This window comes from Amblyomma mixtum, chromosome 1, assembly GCF_055824585.1.
Source record: "Amblyomma mixtum isolate Tamu chromosome 1, ASM5582458v1, whole genome shotgun sequence".
NCBI lineage: Eukaryota > Metazoa > Arthropoda > Arachnida > Ixodida > Ixodidae > Amblyomma > Amblyomma mixtum.
Window position 1 is genome coordinate 153,459,784 of NC_143012.1, and position 14,663 is coordinate 153,474,446.

General features: G+C 53.1%; 13 non-coding genes and 2 pseudogenes across 13 annotated transcripts; all 15 read right to left on the reverse strand.

The window, feature by feature from the left end:
* Positions 1-204: 204 nt before the first annotated feature.
* On the reverse strand, positions 205-323 carry LOC149368183 (5S ribosomal RNA). Its single transcript, XR_016287745.1, has one exon. It is a non-coding gene; the product is annotated as a 5S ribosomal RNA (ribosomal RNA).
* Positions 324-867: 544 nt separating this feature from the next.
* LOC149368184 (5S ribosomal RNA) lies at positions 868-986 on the reverse strand. The gene has a single exon (XR_016287746.1). It is a non-coding gene; the product is annotated as a 5S ribosomal RNA (ribosomal RNA).
* Positions 987-1,532: 546 nt separating this feature from the next.
* LOC149368185 (5S ribosomal RNA) lies at positions 1,533-1,651 on the reverse strand (annotated as a pseudogene).
* Positions 1,652-7,087: 5,436 nt separating this feature from the next.
* Positions 7,088-7,206, reverse strand: LOC149368186 (5S ribosomal RNA). The gene has a single exon (XR_016287747.1). It is a non-coding gene; the product is annotated as a 5S ribosomal RNA (ribosomal RNA).
* A 546-nt stretch (positions 7,207-7,752) lies between these two features.
* Positions 7,753-7,871, reverse strand: LOC149368187 (5S ribosomal RNA). The gene has a single exon (XR_016287748.1). It is a non-coding gene; the product is annotated as a 5S ribosomal RNA (ribosomal RNA).
* Positions 7,872-8,418: 547 nt separating this feature from the next.
* LOC149368188 (5S ribosomal RNA) lies at positions 8,419-8,537 on the reverse strand. The gene has a single exon (XR_016287749.1). It is a non-coding gene; the product is annotated as a 5S ribosomal RNA (ribosomal RNA).
* Positions 8,538-9,082: 545 nt separating this feature from the next.
* On the reverse strand, positions 9,083-9,201 carry LOC149368189 (5S ribosomal RNA). The gene has a single exon (XR_016287751.1). It is a non-coding gene; the product is annotated as a 5S ribosomal RNA (ribosomal RNA).
* A 544-nt stretch (positions 9,202-9,745) lies between these two features.
* LOC149368190 (5S ribosomal RNA) lies at positions 9,746-9,864 on the reverse strand. The gene has a single exon (XR_016287752.1). It is a non-coding gene; the product is annotated as a 5S ribosomal RNA (ribosomal RNA).
* Positions 9,865-10,409: 545 nt separating this feature from the next.
* LOC149368191 (5S ribosomal RNA) lies at positions 10,410-10,528 on the reverse strand. The gene has a single exon (XR_016287753.1). It is a non-coding gene; the product is annotated as a 5S ribosomal RNA (ribosomal RNA).
* A 545-nt stretch (positions 10,529-11,073) lies between these two features.
* LOC149368192 (5S ribosomal RNA) lies at positions 11,074-11,192 on the reverse strand (annotated as a pseudogene).
* Positions 11,193-11,789: 597 nt separating this feature from the next.
* Positions 11,790-11,908, reverse strand: LOC149368193 (5S ribosomal RNA). The gene has a single exon (XR_016287754.1). It is a non-coding gene; the product is annotated as a 5S ribosomal RNA (ribosomal RNA).
* A 545-nt stretch (positions 11,909-12,453) lies between these two features.
* Positions 12,454-12,572, reverse strand: LOC149368194 (5S ribosomal RNA). Its single transcript, XR_016287755.1, has one exon. It is a non-coding gene; the product is annotated as a 5S ribosomal RNA (ribosomal RNA).
* A 547-nt stretch (positions 12,573-13,119) lies between these two features.
* LOC149368195 (5S ribosomal RNA) lies at positions 13,120-13,238 on the reverse strand. Its single transcript, XR_016287657.1, has one exon. It is a non-coding gene; the product is annotated as a 5S ribosomal RNA (ribosomal RNA).
* A 545-nt stretch (positions 13,239-13,783) lies between these two features.
* Positions 13,784-13,902, reverse strand: LOC149368196 (5S ribosomal RNA). Its single transcript, XR_016287760.1, has one exon. It is a non-coding gene; the product is annotated as a 5S ribosomal RNA (ribosomal RNA).
* Positions 13,903-14,449: 547 nt separating this feature from the next.
* On the reverse strand, positions 14,450-14,568 carry LOC149368197 (5S ribosomal RNA). The gene has a single exon (XR_016287768.1). It is a non-coding gene; the product is annotated as a 5S ribosomal RNA (ribosomal RNA).
* Positions 14,569-14,663: the final 95 nt, after the last annotated feature.

Sequence of the window (14,663 nt, forward strand, 5' to 3'; positions counted from 1 at the left end):
GTCAGAATGACAGCCGAGACGCCACGGGTTCGCTTCGAGTTTTGCCACAGTTTCGCGTCCGCACGTACTACACGTTGGACACGTTGCCGATGAGATTGTATTATCGATAACAAAATAACGTCACCTCCTATAGTTGCCTGAGACACTGCGCAACTATGACAGAAAAAAAAAAAACGTGAAGGGCGAATAAAAATGCAAAAGAAATGCCATCAGCACTCGGTGTTCCCAGGTGGTCTCCCTCCCAAGTACTGACCGAGCCCAATGCTGCTTAGCTTCGGTGATCGGACGAGAACCGGCGTATTCAACATGGTATGGCCGATGGCGAGAGACAGTGCTTTCCGAGTCTTTATGTACTGTGTTTGGCCCTCGAGGATGCAAAACTGCGCATGGATACTTCCCTCGCTCGTGGCAACAGCCGCCAAGCGTGCAGTTACCTGCCCTGCGCTTTTCTCAGCCGTTCTGGCGAACCTAAACCACTGCGGCATGCACGGAAAGAGCAGCGGGAGCGAGCCTGTGTTGTTTACACATGGACCGGCAGTGGGTGCGGTGCATGGTGCGGTGGGCGCATATTGTGCGCTTCTGCGCAGTGTTATGCGCACACTGGGCCTCCCAGCTATCTTGGGGCTTTGCTAGAGTTTAATCTGCAGTGTACCCGCCGCGGCAGACGTCAGAATGACAGCCGAGACGCCACGGGTTCGCTTCGAGTTTTGCCACAGTTTCGCGTCCGCACGTACTACACGTTGGACACGTTGCCGATGAGATTGTATTATCGATAACAAAATAACGTCACCTCCTATAGTTGCCTGAGACACTGCGCAACTATGACAGAAAAAAAAACGTGAAGGGCGAATAAAAATGCAAAAGAAATGCCATCAGCACTCGGTGTTCCCAGGTGGTCTCCCTCCCAAGTACTGACCGAGCCCAATGCTGCTTAGCTTCGGTGATCGGACGAGAACCGGCGTATTCAACATGGTATGGCCGATGGCGAGAGACAGTGCTTTCCGAGTCTTTATGTACTGTGTTTGGCCCTCGAGGATGCAAAACTGCGCATGGATACTTCCCTCGCTCGTGGCAACAGCCGCCAAGCGTGCAGTTACCTGCCCTGCGCTTTTCTCAGCCGTTCTGGCGAACCTAAACCACTGCGGCATGCACGGAAAGAGCAGCGGGAGCGAGCCTGTGTTGTTTACACATGGACCGGCAGTGGGTGCGGTGCATGGTGCGGTGGGCGCATATTGTGCGCTTCTGCGCAGTGTTATGCGCACACTGGGCCTCCCAGCTATCTTGGGGCTTTGCTAGAGTTTAATCTGCAGTGTACCCGCCGCGGCAGACGTCAGAATGACAGCCGAGACGCCACGGGTTCGCTTCGAGTTTTGCCACAGTTTCGCGTCCGCACGTACTACACGTTGGACACGTTGCCGATGAGATTGTATTATCGATAACAAAATAACGTCACCTCCTATAGTTGCCTGAGACACTGCGCAACTATGACAGAAAAAAAAAAACGTGAAGGGCGAATAAAAATGCAAAAGAAATGCCATCAGCACTCGGTGTTCCCAGGTGGTCTCCCTCCCAAGTACTGACCGAGCCCAATGCTGCTTAGCTTCGGTGATCGGACGAGAACCGGCGTATTCAACATGGTATGGCCGATTTTTTTTTTTTTTTTCTTTATTGCCTGGCTTTGACACAGAAAATTTCACAACACAAACAATCAACAAAAGACAATAAACGCTATATACATATGACTCGTGGTCAGCCAGCATGCATCTGGCTTCGTCAAATTAAAACTCACGCAATGTACAGAGCGGCTCTAGTCTTGAGAGCCACTCCGGAGGCTCCGCAGCGGCTTTCTGAATGGCGAGAAACATGTCCATGCTTTCGCGGAAATAAATTCTAGCAGGTCTTGCGTCTCTGTCACAATGGTAGCCCGCCATTCTGGAGCGCCATATACAGTGGAGGCCTGTAAGCATTATTAAGTCAAAAGGCACTCCATCCTCATTTTCAACACATAAGTACCGGATGCCATACGGGTCTAGTGGAAATTCTTTCTTTAAGGTTCGCTGCAAAACATCCCAAAAATAAACCCCTTCCCAACAGTGCAAAAATACATGGTCTATTGTTTCCGGCTTTCTGCAAATTAAACAGTTGGATCCCCAGGGTAAAAATAATTCCTTTCCTTCTAAAAATTTTTTAACCGGTAAGGTTCCGGTGTGGAGCTTAAAAAAGAAGGTTTTTGTTCCTGATGGCACCTGCATGTTTTTAACTCTCTTTAAAACATCTTTGCCTTGGCCTCCACTGTACAAGGCCCTGTACAAGGGCACCGGGAAAACTACATCGCACAAAGCACGGTACAGTTTCTTTCGATTCACAGTCGACAGAAAGTCATTTGAAAACCGCGCGGAAAGAAACCTTACACTGGCTACGATTTCCCGGTAAAAACCGGTGACTCTACTGTAAACATCAGCAGTTCCGACGATGTACTCTGGAAGCAGATGCCGCAGCCTAACTTGGCATACGGTACGCAAAAACGGGTCTCTTGTGTCCCGAAGAAACAAAAAACGATTGACCAGCTGTCTCAAAAACAAATGGCCCAGTCCCAGCCCGCCGTCTTGAACCCGTCGGAACAGGTTGGTCCGGCTGCAGCGCTCCCATTCAGACGACCAGATAAAGATGGCGAAAATTCGGTGTAGCTTTTGAATACTTAACCGTGAACAGTGCAGCACCTGCATGACGTACCAGAGCCTGCTGATAAAGAACAAGTTGCAAACAGTGGCTCTGGCGAAAATGGACAAGGTCGTTCCTTTCCACTTATCCGCTCTCTCCCGTATCTCTTTAATCTGTGCTGTCCAATGCTGTTCACTGTCACGGTAAGCAGCGAGTGGAACGCCCAAGTATTTATCTGGCGTCGTCGTCCAAGGCACGCTGGCAAACCGCTCAGGCGTAGATGCCCACCTTCCGTGCCAAAGCCCGAGGCACTTCGACCAGTTAACGCCGCTTCCAGTAGCTTGGCTGAAATCTCGTACACATTGAACGGCCTCGCTTATGCCACCCTCGTCAACGGAAAACACAGCAATGTCATCAGCATACGCCAAGAGCTTTACTTCAGCTGCTTGTAAAGTGAATCCGTTAATACTCCTGCTGTTCAGTATCTTTAAACAAAGGGTCTCCACATAAATACAAAATAAAAGGGGGCTGAGGGGACAGCCCTGGCGCACCGAACGCTGCACGCTAATGGGGGCCCCCAGACTCTTGTTAACGATCAATCTCGTCGTGCAGTTCCGGTATGCCAGGGCCACACCCTCGCGGATAACAGAACCAACATTAACATGGCCTAATACTGAAAACAAAAGTTCATGGGCAACGCAGTCAAAAGCCTTTTCTAAGTCGATCTGGAGAATAGCCATCTGACCATTAGTGTCATCACAGGTTTCTAGGACACTGCGCGCAACGTGAATATTAGTAAAAATAGACCGCCCTTTAATCCCGCAGGTCTGATGCGGACCAACTAATAAATGAATCACGGTCTGCAACCTTCGTGCCAAAACTTTCATGTAAATTTTGTACTCCACGTTAGTGAGTGCTATGGGTCGGTATGCTGTTACCATTCGTAATCTGTCTATGTCGTCCGTCTTGGGAATCAGCACTGTATGGGACGACCCATAGGACGGAGGCAGTGCTTTTACTTTATAGGCTTCATTAAAGATTACCTGCAAGACCGGGGAAATTACATTTTTAAATTCTTTGTAGAATGCCGCGCTGAACCCGTCCGGTCCAGGCGACTTACCAGGGTTTAAACTGTCTATTGCTTGCTCAACTTCCCCTTGACTTATCTTCTGCTCTAATCTGTCTTTTGTTTCGTCATCCAGACGCGGCATCTCGGCTAGAAACGCCTCCTTAAATGTGATAACATCTACCGGATGCGCTGCGAAGAGCGCCTGGTAATGCTGGAAAAAGGCTGCTTTGATGTGATCGATGTCCGTTTTTGAAACACCTCCCCATTCTATTTCGTTAATATGATTTCTTTCGGCGCGGGCTTTTTCTAAACCGAGCGCTCGTTTCGTTGGCGTTTCCCCTGCAGCCATATCTTCTGCCCTTGCCCTCACCAGCGCTCCCCGATAACGTTCTTCTTCAATAAGCTGTAACTTTTGTTTGGTTTTTCTTATGTCTTCTATCCATTTACCAGGCGCTCGGCATTCTTGTTTTATCATCTTCTGAAGCAATGCCTTTAGCTCCATTTCCTCTTTTTTTTCTTCATGACGTATACAGGTGGCTCTTTCTATTGCTTTTAATTTTAAAGTTTCTTTAGTGAGCTCCCACTGCTGCCAAATCCTCATGTTACTACTTGGTTCTATTTTTGCTATTTCTTCCCTTACAGCTCGGTTATAAAATTCGTCCTGGAGTAGCTTGTCATTTAACTTCCACATTTCCCATGAAAAACCATTCCCCTTCTTAATGAACCCTATGCAGCATTGAACCAAACAGTGGTCAGAAAATGAAACCGGCAGAACTACATAACTATTGCATTTAGGGACAGTTTCCGCGGATGCATAAATTCGGTCTAGCCGTGCGTGACTTGTGCCCTCGAATCGTGTGTACCTTACAGCACGCGTTCCTTCAAGACACTCTGCTACATCCTCGAGGTTGCAGTTCACAATCATTCGTAACAACACTTCGGTGCTTTTATCCCTGAAACCTCGGACGCTTGTCTTGTCGCGCGCACTTAGAACACAGTTGTAATCGCCCATAACAATGAGCTGCCTGTCCGTGCGAAGCCGTTCTTCGACGCTTTCAAAAAACGCGGCTCGGCCATCAACCACATTAGGTGCATACAAACAAACAATGCGCCAGTCGATGTTACAGAGCGAAAAATCGATGGACACGTATCGACCCGACAAACACGAATGATGCCCGTGTACCTCTAGCCCCGGCAACTTCTTGACAAACAGAACACAACCAGCCGATGTGCCCACCGCATGGCTGACAACGGCAAAATATCTAGACGTGAAACGTCGCACCATGCTCCCGGTCTCTTCCTCACCATCGACTTTAGTTTCCTGCACTGCTAATATATCAATATCTTGCTCCGTTATAAGTCGGTACAGCTGGCTTTGTTTTCTTTTGCCTGCCAGGCCTCTGACATTTAAGGTGGCGACTTTGAACGGAGTTGCGGAAGCCATTTCAACTTAAGAAGAACGGACCGAAAGCATGGTGCTTACCTCCCGCGCCCAGCATATCGCTAGACGATGCCGTCGCCGCCGGTGTCATCCGGCGCGAGCACATGGACCTGGTCAGGCGGCGCCTTGCCGCCGCCACGCCTGTCATCCGGAACCTTCGGGCGCGGTCGCAGACTGGGTCGTCGTGCTTGCGGCGTCTTTGTCGGCGGTTCCTCCACGCTGGACTCTGCTGCCTTCTCCCCGTCGGCCTTGGTCTCGGTGTGCGGACGCTTCGCAGGGGTGGTCACGCCGGTGTTCACGCGGGCGTCTGCCTTCTCGTCGCGGTTCTCGCTGGCCGCCGTTGTTTCCGCTTCCACGTGCTCTGGGGGGCTCGGGTTATCTTTGGGCGTCTCCAGAGGCGTCAAAGGTTGGTCACAGATGGGCGACCCGCTCTCCTTTGCGCCAGCCGCGTCGGTGTTGCTGGTCGAAACCGCAGGCTCAACCCCCGCCGTTTTGCTCGTGTCGTCGATGCCGCTGGCTGCTTCTTCCGCCTCGACAACGTCCATGAGCTCTGCGGAGTCGCTCGCCGCTACACGCCCGGTAGCCGACGCGTAGGTGCGCACGCAGTCGGCCTCGGAGTGACCGTAGCGTCGGCACTTCGAGCACCTGGGCACCTTGCAATCACGGCGCACGTGCCCCGCGCCGCCACACCGCAGACACTGCATCGGCCGCCCGGGCACCACCACGAGAGCCAACTCGCCAGCAACTCGAACCTGGTGGGGCAGGTCGTCTACCTTAATGCCTGGCTTCATCTTTAGGAGCACGGTCCTCGTGGTGGACCCCTTCTCCTTCATGCCAGCGACGCGCCAACGCTCCCGGGTGACCTCGGTCACGTTGCCGAACGCCGCGAATGCCGTACGGATGTCCTCGTCGGCGACGCCGTGAAGCATCCAGTGCAGTCGCAGCTTGACCTGGTGGTCCTCTGGGTCAAAAACGATACAGCGGCGTCCCTTGACTTCCAGCTCCTTCATGGCGGCCAGTTTCTTTGCGGCGTCGGCGCTGCTGAAGGTCACAGCCCACACGTGGTTTATCTGGTACGCTCCCAACGCCACGACGTCGGGGAGCGCACCAACGTTGGCTAGGGCGTCCCTCAAGTCTTCGACCCTGTAGGGTCTCACACGCACGTCCCCGTGCAGAAAAACCGTGTTTAACACAACACGTCCGGTGGGCAGGGTAGGCAGAACGATCTCGTAATCCTTATCTGCGTCGCTGGCGAACCTGTTTCCGCGGCCGGCAACGGCCGCTATCGCCGCTCCGTGGGAGCCCATGATTCTGCGTCCGTCACGCTCGGTGGCCGGAAGCCGAATGCCAACATGGTATGGCCGATGGCGAGAGACAGTGCTTTCCGAGTCTTTATGTACTGTGTTTGGCCCTCGAGGATGCAAAACTGCGCATGGATACTTCCCTCGCTCGTGGCAACAGCCGCCAAGCGTGCAGTTACCTGCCCTGCGCTTTTCTCAGCCGTTCTGGCGAACCTAAACCACTGCGGCATGCACGGAAAGAGCAGCGGGAGCGAGCCTGTGTTGTTTACACATGGACCGGCAGTGGGTGCGGTGCATGGTGCGGTGGGCGCATATTGTGCGCTTCTGCGCAGTGTTATGCGCACACTGGGCCTCCCAGCTATCTTGGGGCTTTGCTAGAGTTTAATCTGCAGTGTACCCGCCGCGGCAGACGTCAGAATGACAGCCGAGACGCCACGGGTTCGCTTCGAGTTTTGCCACAGTTTCGCGTCCGCACGTACTACACGTTGGACACGTTGCCGATGAGATTGTATTATCGATAACAAAATAACGTCACCTCCTATAGTTGCCTGAGACACTGCGCAACTATGACAGAAAAAAAAAAAACGTGAAGGGCGAATAAAAATGCAAAAGAAATGCCATCAGCACTCGGTGTTCCCAGGTGGTCTCCCTCCCAAGTACTGACCGAGCCCAATGCTGCTTAGCTTCGGTGATCGGACGAGAACCGGCGTATTCAACATGGTATGGCCGATGGCGAGAGACAGTGCTTTCCGAGTCTTTATGTACTGTGTTTGGCCCTCGAGGATGCAAAACTGCGCATGGATACTTCCCTCGCTCGTGGCAACAGCCGCCAAGCGTGCAGTTACCTGCCCTGCGCTTTTCTCAGCCGTTCTGGCGAACCTAAACCACTGCGGCATACACGGAAAGAGCAGCGGGAGCGAGCCTGTGTTGTTTACACATGGACCGGCAGTGGGTGCGGTGCATGGTGCGGTGGGCGCATATTGTGCGCTTCTGCGCAGTGTTATGCGCACACTGGGCCTCCCAGCTATCTTGGGGCTTTGCTAGAGTTTAATCTGCAGTGTACCCGCCGCGGCAGACGTCAGAATGACAGCCGAGACGCCACGGGTTCGCTTCGAGTTTTGCCACAGTTTCGCGTCCGCACGTACTACACGTTGGACACGTTGCCGATGAGATTGTATTATCGATAACAAAATAACGTCACCTCCTATAGTTGCCTGAGACACTGCGCAATTATGACAGAAAAAAAAAAACGTGAAGGGCGAATAAAAATGCAAAAGAAATGCCATCAGCACTCGGTGTTCCCAGGTGGTCTCCCTCCCAAGTACTGACCGAGCCCAATGCTGCTTAGCTTCGGTGATCGGACGAGAACCGGCGTATTCAACATGGTATGGCCGATGGCGAGAGACAGTGCTTTCCGAGTCTTTATGTACTGTGTTTGGCCCTCGAGGATGCAAAACTGCGCATGGATACTTCCCTCGCTCGTGGCAACAGCCGCCAAGCGTGCAGTTACCTGCCCTGCGCTTTTCTCAGCCGTTCTGGCGAACCTAAACCACTGCGGCATGCACGGAAAGAGCAGCGGGAGCGAGCCTGTGTTGTTTACACATGGACCGGCAGTGGGTGCGGTGCATGGTGCGGTGGGCGCATATTGTGCGCTTCTGCGCAGTGTTATGCGCACACTGGGCCTCCCAGCTATCTTGGGGCTTTGCTAGAGTTTAATCTGCAGTGTACCCGCCGCGGCAGACGTCAGAATGACAGCCGAGACGCCACGGGTTCGCTTCGAGTTTTGCCACAGTTTCGCGTCCGCACGTACTACACGTTGGACACGTTGCCGATGAGATTGTATTATCGATAACAAAATAACGTCACCTCCTATAGTTGCCTGAGACACTGCGCAACTATGACAGAAAAAAAAAAAACGTGAAGGGCGAATAAAAATGCAAAAGAAATGCCATCAGCACTCGGTGTTCCCAGGTGGTCTCCCTCCCAAGTACTGACCGAGCCCAATGCTGCTTAGCTTCGGTGATCGGACGAGAACCGGCGTATTCAACATGGTATGGCCGATGGCGAGAGACAGTGCTTTCCGAGTCTTTATGTACTGTGTTTGGCCCTCGAGGATGCAAAACTGCGCATGGATACTTCCCTCGCTCGTGGCAACAGCCGCCAAGCGTGCAGTTACCTGCCCTGCGCTTTTCTCAGCCGTTCTGGCGAACCTAAACCACTGCGGCATGCACGGAAAGAGCAGCGGGAGCGAGCCTGTGTTGTTTACACATGGACCGGCAGTGGGTGCGGTGCATGGTGCGGTGGGCGCATATTGTGCGCTTCTGCGCAGTGTTATGCGCACACTGGGCCTCCCAGCTATCTTGGGGCTTTGCTAGAGTTTAATCTGCAGTGTACCCGCCGCGGCAGACGTCAGAATGACAGCCGAGACGCCACGGGTTCGCTTCGAGTTTTGCCACAGTTTCGCGTCCGCACGTACTACACGTTGGACACGTTGCCGATGAGATTGTATTATCGATAACAAAATAACGTCACCTCCTATAGTTGCCTGAGACACTGCGCAACTATGACAGAAAAAAAAAACGTGAAGGGCGAATAAAAATGCAAAAGAAATGCCATCAGCACTCGGTGTTCCCAGGTGGTCTCCCTCCCAAGTACTGACCGAGCCCAATGCTGCTTAGCTTCGGTGATCGGACGAGAACCGGCGTATTCAACATGGTATGGCCGATGGCGAGAGACAGTGCTTTCCGAGTCTTTATGTACTGTGTTTGGCCCTCGAGGATGCAAAACTGCGCATGGATACTTCCCTCGCTCGTGGCAACAGCCGCCAAGCGTGCAGTTACCTGCCCTGCGCTTTTCTCAGCCGTTCTGGCGAACCTAAACCACTGCGGCATGCACGGAAAGAGCAGCGGGAGCGAGCCTGTGTTGTTTACACATGGACCGGCAGTGGGTGCGGTGCATGGTGCGGTGGGCGCATATTGTGCGCTTCTGCGCAGTGTTATGCGCACACTGGGCCTCCCAGCTATCTTGGGGCTTTGCTAGAGTTTAATCTGCAGTGTACCCGCCGCGGCAGACGTCAGAATGACAGCCGAGACGCCACGGGTTCGCTTCGAGTTTTGCCACAGTTTGGCGTCCGCACGTACTACACGTTGGACACGTTGCCGATGAGATTGTATTATCGATAACAAAATAACGTCACCTCCTATAGTTGCCTGAGACACTGCGCAACTATGACAGAAAAAAAAACGTGAAGGGCGAATAAAAATGCAAAAGAAATGCCATCAGCACTCGGTGTTCCCAGGTGGTCTCCCTCCCAAGTACTGACCGAGCCCAATGCTGCTTAGCTTCGGTGATCGGACGAGAACCGGCGTATTCAACATGGTATGGCCGATGGCGAGAGACAGTGCTTTCCGAGTCTTTATGTACTGTGTTTGGCCCTCGAGGATGCAAAACTGCGCATGGATACTTCCCTCGCTCGTGGCAACAGCCGCCAAGCGTGCAGTTACCTGCCCTGCGCTTTTCTCAGCCGTTCTGGCGAACCTAAACCACTGCGGCATGCACGGAAAGAGCAGCGGGAGCGAGCCTGTGTTGTTTACACATGGACCGGCAGTGGGTGCGGTGCATGGTGCGGTGGGCGCATATTGTGCGCTTCTGCGCAGTGTTATGCGCACACTGGGCCTCCCAGCTATCTTGGGGCTTTGCTAGAGTTTAATCTGCAGTGTACCCGCCGCGGCAGACGTCAGAATGACAGCCGAGACGCCACGGGTTCGCTTCGAGTTTTGCCACAGTTTCGCGTCCGCACGTACTACACGTTGGACACGTTGCCGATGAGATTGTATTATCGATAACAAAATAACGTCACCTCCTATAGTTGCCTGAGACACTGCGCAACTATGACAGAAAAAAAAAACGTGAAGGGCGAATAAAAATGCAAAAGAAATGCCATCAGCACTCGGTGTTCCCAGGTGGTCTCCCTCCCAAGTACTGACCGAGCCCAATGCTGCTTAGCTTCGGTGATCGGACGAGAACCGGCGTATTCAACATGGTATGGCCGATGGCGAGAGACAGTGCTTTCCGAGTCTTTATGTACTGTGTTTGGCCCTCGAGGATGCAAAACTGCGCATGGATACTTCCCTCGCTCGTGGCAACAGCCGCCAAGCGTGCAGTTACCTGCCCTGCGCTTTTCTCAGCCGTTCTGGCGAACCTAAACCACTGCGGCATGCACGGAAAGAGCAGCGGGAGCGAGCCTGTGTTGTTTACACATGGACCGGCAGTGGGTGCGGTGCATGGTGCGGTGGGCGCATATTGTGCGCTTCTGCGCAGTGTTATGCGCACACTGGGCCTCCCAGCTATCTTGGGGCTTTGCTAGAGTTTAATCTGCAGTGTACCCGCCGCGGCAGACGTCAGAATGACAGCCGAGACGCCACGGGTTCGCTTCGAGTTTTGCCACAGTTTCGCGTCCGCACGTACTACACGTTGGACACGTTGCCGATGAGATTGTATTATCGATAACAAAATAACGTCAACTCCTATAGTTGCCTGAGACACTGCGCAACTATGACAGAAAAAAAAAACGTGAAGGGCGAATAAAAATGCAAAAGAAATGCCATCAGCACTCGGTGTTCCCAGGTGGTCTCCCTCCCAAGTACTGACCGAGCCCAATGCTGCTTAGCTTCGGTGATCGGACGAGAACCGGCGTATTCAACATGGTATGGCCGATTTTTTTTTTTTTTCTTTATTGCCTGGCTTTGACACAAAACACTGGACAACACGGCGAGAGACAGTGCTTTCCGAGTCTTTATGTACTGTGTTTGGCCCTCGAGGATGCAAAACTGCGCATGGATACTTCCCTCGCTCGTGGCAACAGCCGCCAAGCGTGCAGTTACCTGCCCTGCGCTTTTCTCAGCCGTTCTGGCGAACCTAAACCACTGCGGCATGCACGGAAAGAGCAGCGGGAGCGAGCCTGTGTTGTTTACACATGGACCGGCAGTGGGTGCGGTGCATGGTGCGGTGGGCGCATATTGTGCGCTTCTGCGCAGTGTTATGCGCACACTGGGCCTCCCAGCTATCTTGGGGCTTTGCTAGAGTTTAATCTGCAGTGTACCCGCCGCGGCAGACGTCAGAATGACAGCCGAGACGCCACGGGTTCGCTTCGAGTTTTGCCACAGTTTCGCGTCCGCACGTACTACACGTTGGACACGTTGCCGATGAGATTGTATTATCGATAACAAAATAACGTCACCTCCTATAGTTGCCTGAGACACTGCGCAACTATGACAGAAAAAAAAAACGTGAAGGGCGAATAAAAATGCAAAAGAAATGCCATCAGCACTCGGTGTTCCCAGGTGGTCTCCCTCCCAAGTACTGACCGAGCCCAATGCTGCTTAGCTTCGGTGATCGGACGAGAACCGGCGTATTCAACATGGTATGGCCGATGGCGAGAGACAGTGCTTTCCGAGTCTTTATGTACTGTGTTTGGCCCTCGAGGATGCAAAACTGCGCATGGATACTTCCCTCGCTCGTGGCAACAGCCGCCAAGCGTGCAGTTACCTGCCCTGCGCTTTTCTCAGCCGTTCTGGCGAACCTAAACCACTGCGGCATGCACGGAAAGAGCAGCAGGAGCGAGCCTGTGTTGTTTACACATGGACCGGCAGTGGGTGCGGTGCATGGTGCGGTGGGCGCATATTGTGCGCTTCTGCGCAGTGTTATGCGCACACTGGGCCTCCCAGCTATCTTGGGGCTTTGCTAGAGTTTAATCTGCAGTGTACCCGCCGCGGCAGACGTCAGAATGACAGCCGAGACGCCACGGGTTCGCTTCGAGTTTTGCCACAGTTTCGCGTCCGCACGTACTACACGTTGGACACGTTGCCGATGAGATTGTATTATCGATAACAAAATAACGTCACCTCCTATAGTTGCCTGAGACACTGCGCAACTATGACAGAAAAAAAAAACGTGAAGGGAGAATAAAAATGCAAAAGAAATGCCATCAGCACTCGGTGTTCCCAGGTGGTCTCCCTCCCAAGTACTGACCGAGCCCAATGCTGCTTAGCTTCGGTGATCGGACGAGAACCGGCGTATTCAACATGGTATGGCCGATGGCGAGAGACAGTGCTTTCCGAGTCTTTATGTACTGTGTTTGGCCCTCGAGGATGCAAAACTGCGCATGGATACTTCCCTCGCTCGTGGCAACAGCCGCCAAGCGTGCAGTTACCTGCCCTGCGCTTTTCTCAGCCGTTCTGGCGAACCTAAACCACTGCGGCATGCACGGAAAGAGCAGCGGGAGCGAGCCTGTGTTGTTTACACATGGACCGGCAGTGGGTGCGGTGCATGGTGCGGTGGGCGCATATTGTGCGCTTCTGCGCAGTGTTATGCGCACACTGGGCCTCCCAGCTATCTTGGGGCTTTGCTAGAGTTTAATCTGCAGTGTACCCGCCGCGGCAGACGTCAGAATGACAGCCGAGACGCCACGGGTTCGCTTCGAGTTTTGCCACAGTTTCGCGTCCGCACGTACTACACGTTGGACACGTTGCCGATGAGATTGTATTATCGATAACAAAATAACGTCACCTCCTATAGTTGCCTGAGACACTGCGCAACTATGACAGAAAAAAAAAAAACGTGAAGGGCGAATAAAAATGCAAAAGAAATGCCATCAGCACTCGGTGTTCACAGGTGGTCTCCCTCCCAAGTACTGACCGAGCCCAATGCTGCTTAGCTTCGGTGATCGGACGAGAACCGGCGTATTCAACATGGTATGGCCGATGGCGAGAGACAGTGCTTTCCGAGTCTTTATGTACTGTGTTTGGCCCTCGAGGATGCAAAACTGCGCATGGATACTTCCCTCGCTCGTGGCAACAGCCGCCAAGCGTGCATTTACCTGCCCTGCGCTTTTCTCAGCCGTTCTGGCGAACCTAAACCACTGCGGCATGCACGGAAAGAGCAGCGGGAGCGAGCCTGTGTTGTTTACACATGGACCGGCAGTGGGTGCGGTGCATGGTGCGGTGGGCGCATATTGTGCGCTTCTGCGCAGTGTTATGCGCACACTGGGCCTCCCAGCTATCTTGGGGCTTTGCTAGAGTTTAATCTGCAGTGTACCCGCCGCGGCAGACGTCAGAATGACAGCCGAGACGCCACGGGTTCGCTTCGAGTTTTGCCACAGTTTCGCGTCCGCACGTACTACACGTTGGACACGTTGCCGATGAGATTGTATTATCGATAACAAAATAACGTCACCTCCTATAGTTGCCTGAGACACTGCGCAACTATGAGAGAAAAAAAAAACGTGAAGGGCGAATAAAAATGCAAAAGAAATGCCATCAGCACTCGGTGTTCCCAGGTGGTCTCCCTCCCAAGTACTGACCGAGCCCAATGCTGCTTAGCTTCGGTGATCGGACGAGAACCGGCGTATTCAACATGGTATGGCCGATGGCGAGAGACAGTGCTTTCCGAGTCTTTATGTACTGTGTTTGGCCCTCGAGGATGCAAAACTGCGCATGGATACTTCCCTCGCTCGTGGCAACAGCCGCCAAGCGTGCAGTTACCTGCCCTGCGCTTTTCTCAGCCGTTCTGGCGAACCTAAACCACTGCGGCATGCACGGAAAGAGCAGCGGGAGCGAGCCTGTGTTGTTTACACATGGACCGGCAGTGGGTGCGGTGCATGGTGCGGTGGGCGCATATTGTGCGCTTCTGCGCAGTGTTATGCGCACACTGGGCCTCCCAGCTATCTTGGGGCTTTGCTAGAGTTTAATCTGCAGTGTACCCGCCGCGGCAGACGTCAGAATGACAGCCGAGACGCCACGGGTTCGCTTCGAGTTTTGCCACAGTTTCGCGTCCGCACGTACTACACGTTGGACACGTTGCCGATGAGATTGTATTATCGATAACAAAATAACGTCACCTCCTATAGTTGCCTGAGACACTGCGCAACTATGACAGAAAAAAAAAAAACGTGAAGGGCGACTAAAAATGCAAAAGAAATGCCATCAGCACTCGGTGTTCCCAGGTGGTCTCCCTCCCAAGTACTGACCGAGCCCAATGCTGCTTAGCTTCGGTGATCGGACGAGAACCGGCGTATTCAACATGGTATGGCCGATGGCGAGAGACAGTGCTTTCCGAGTCTTTATGTACTGTGTTTGGCCCTCGAGGATGCAAAACTGCGCATGGATACTTCCCTCGCTCGTGGCAACAGCCG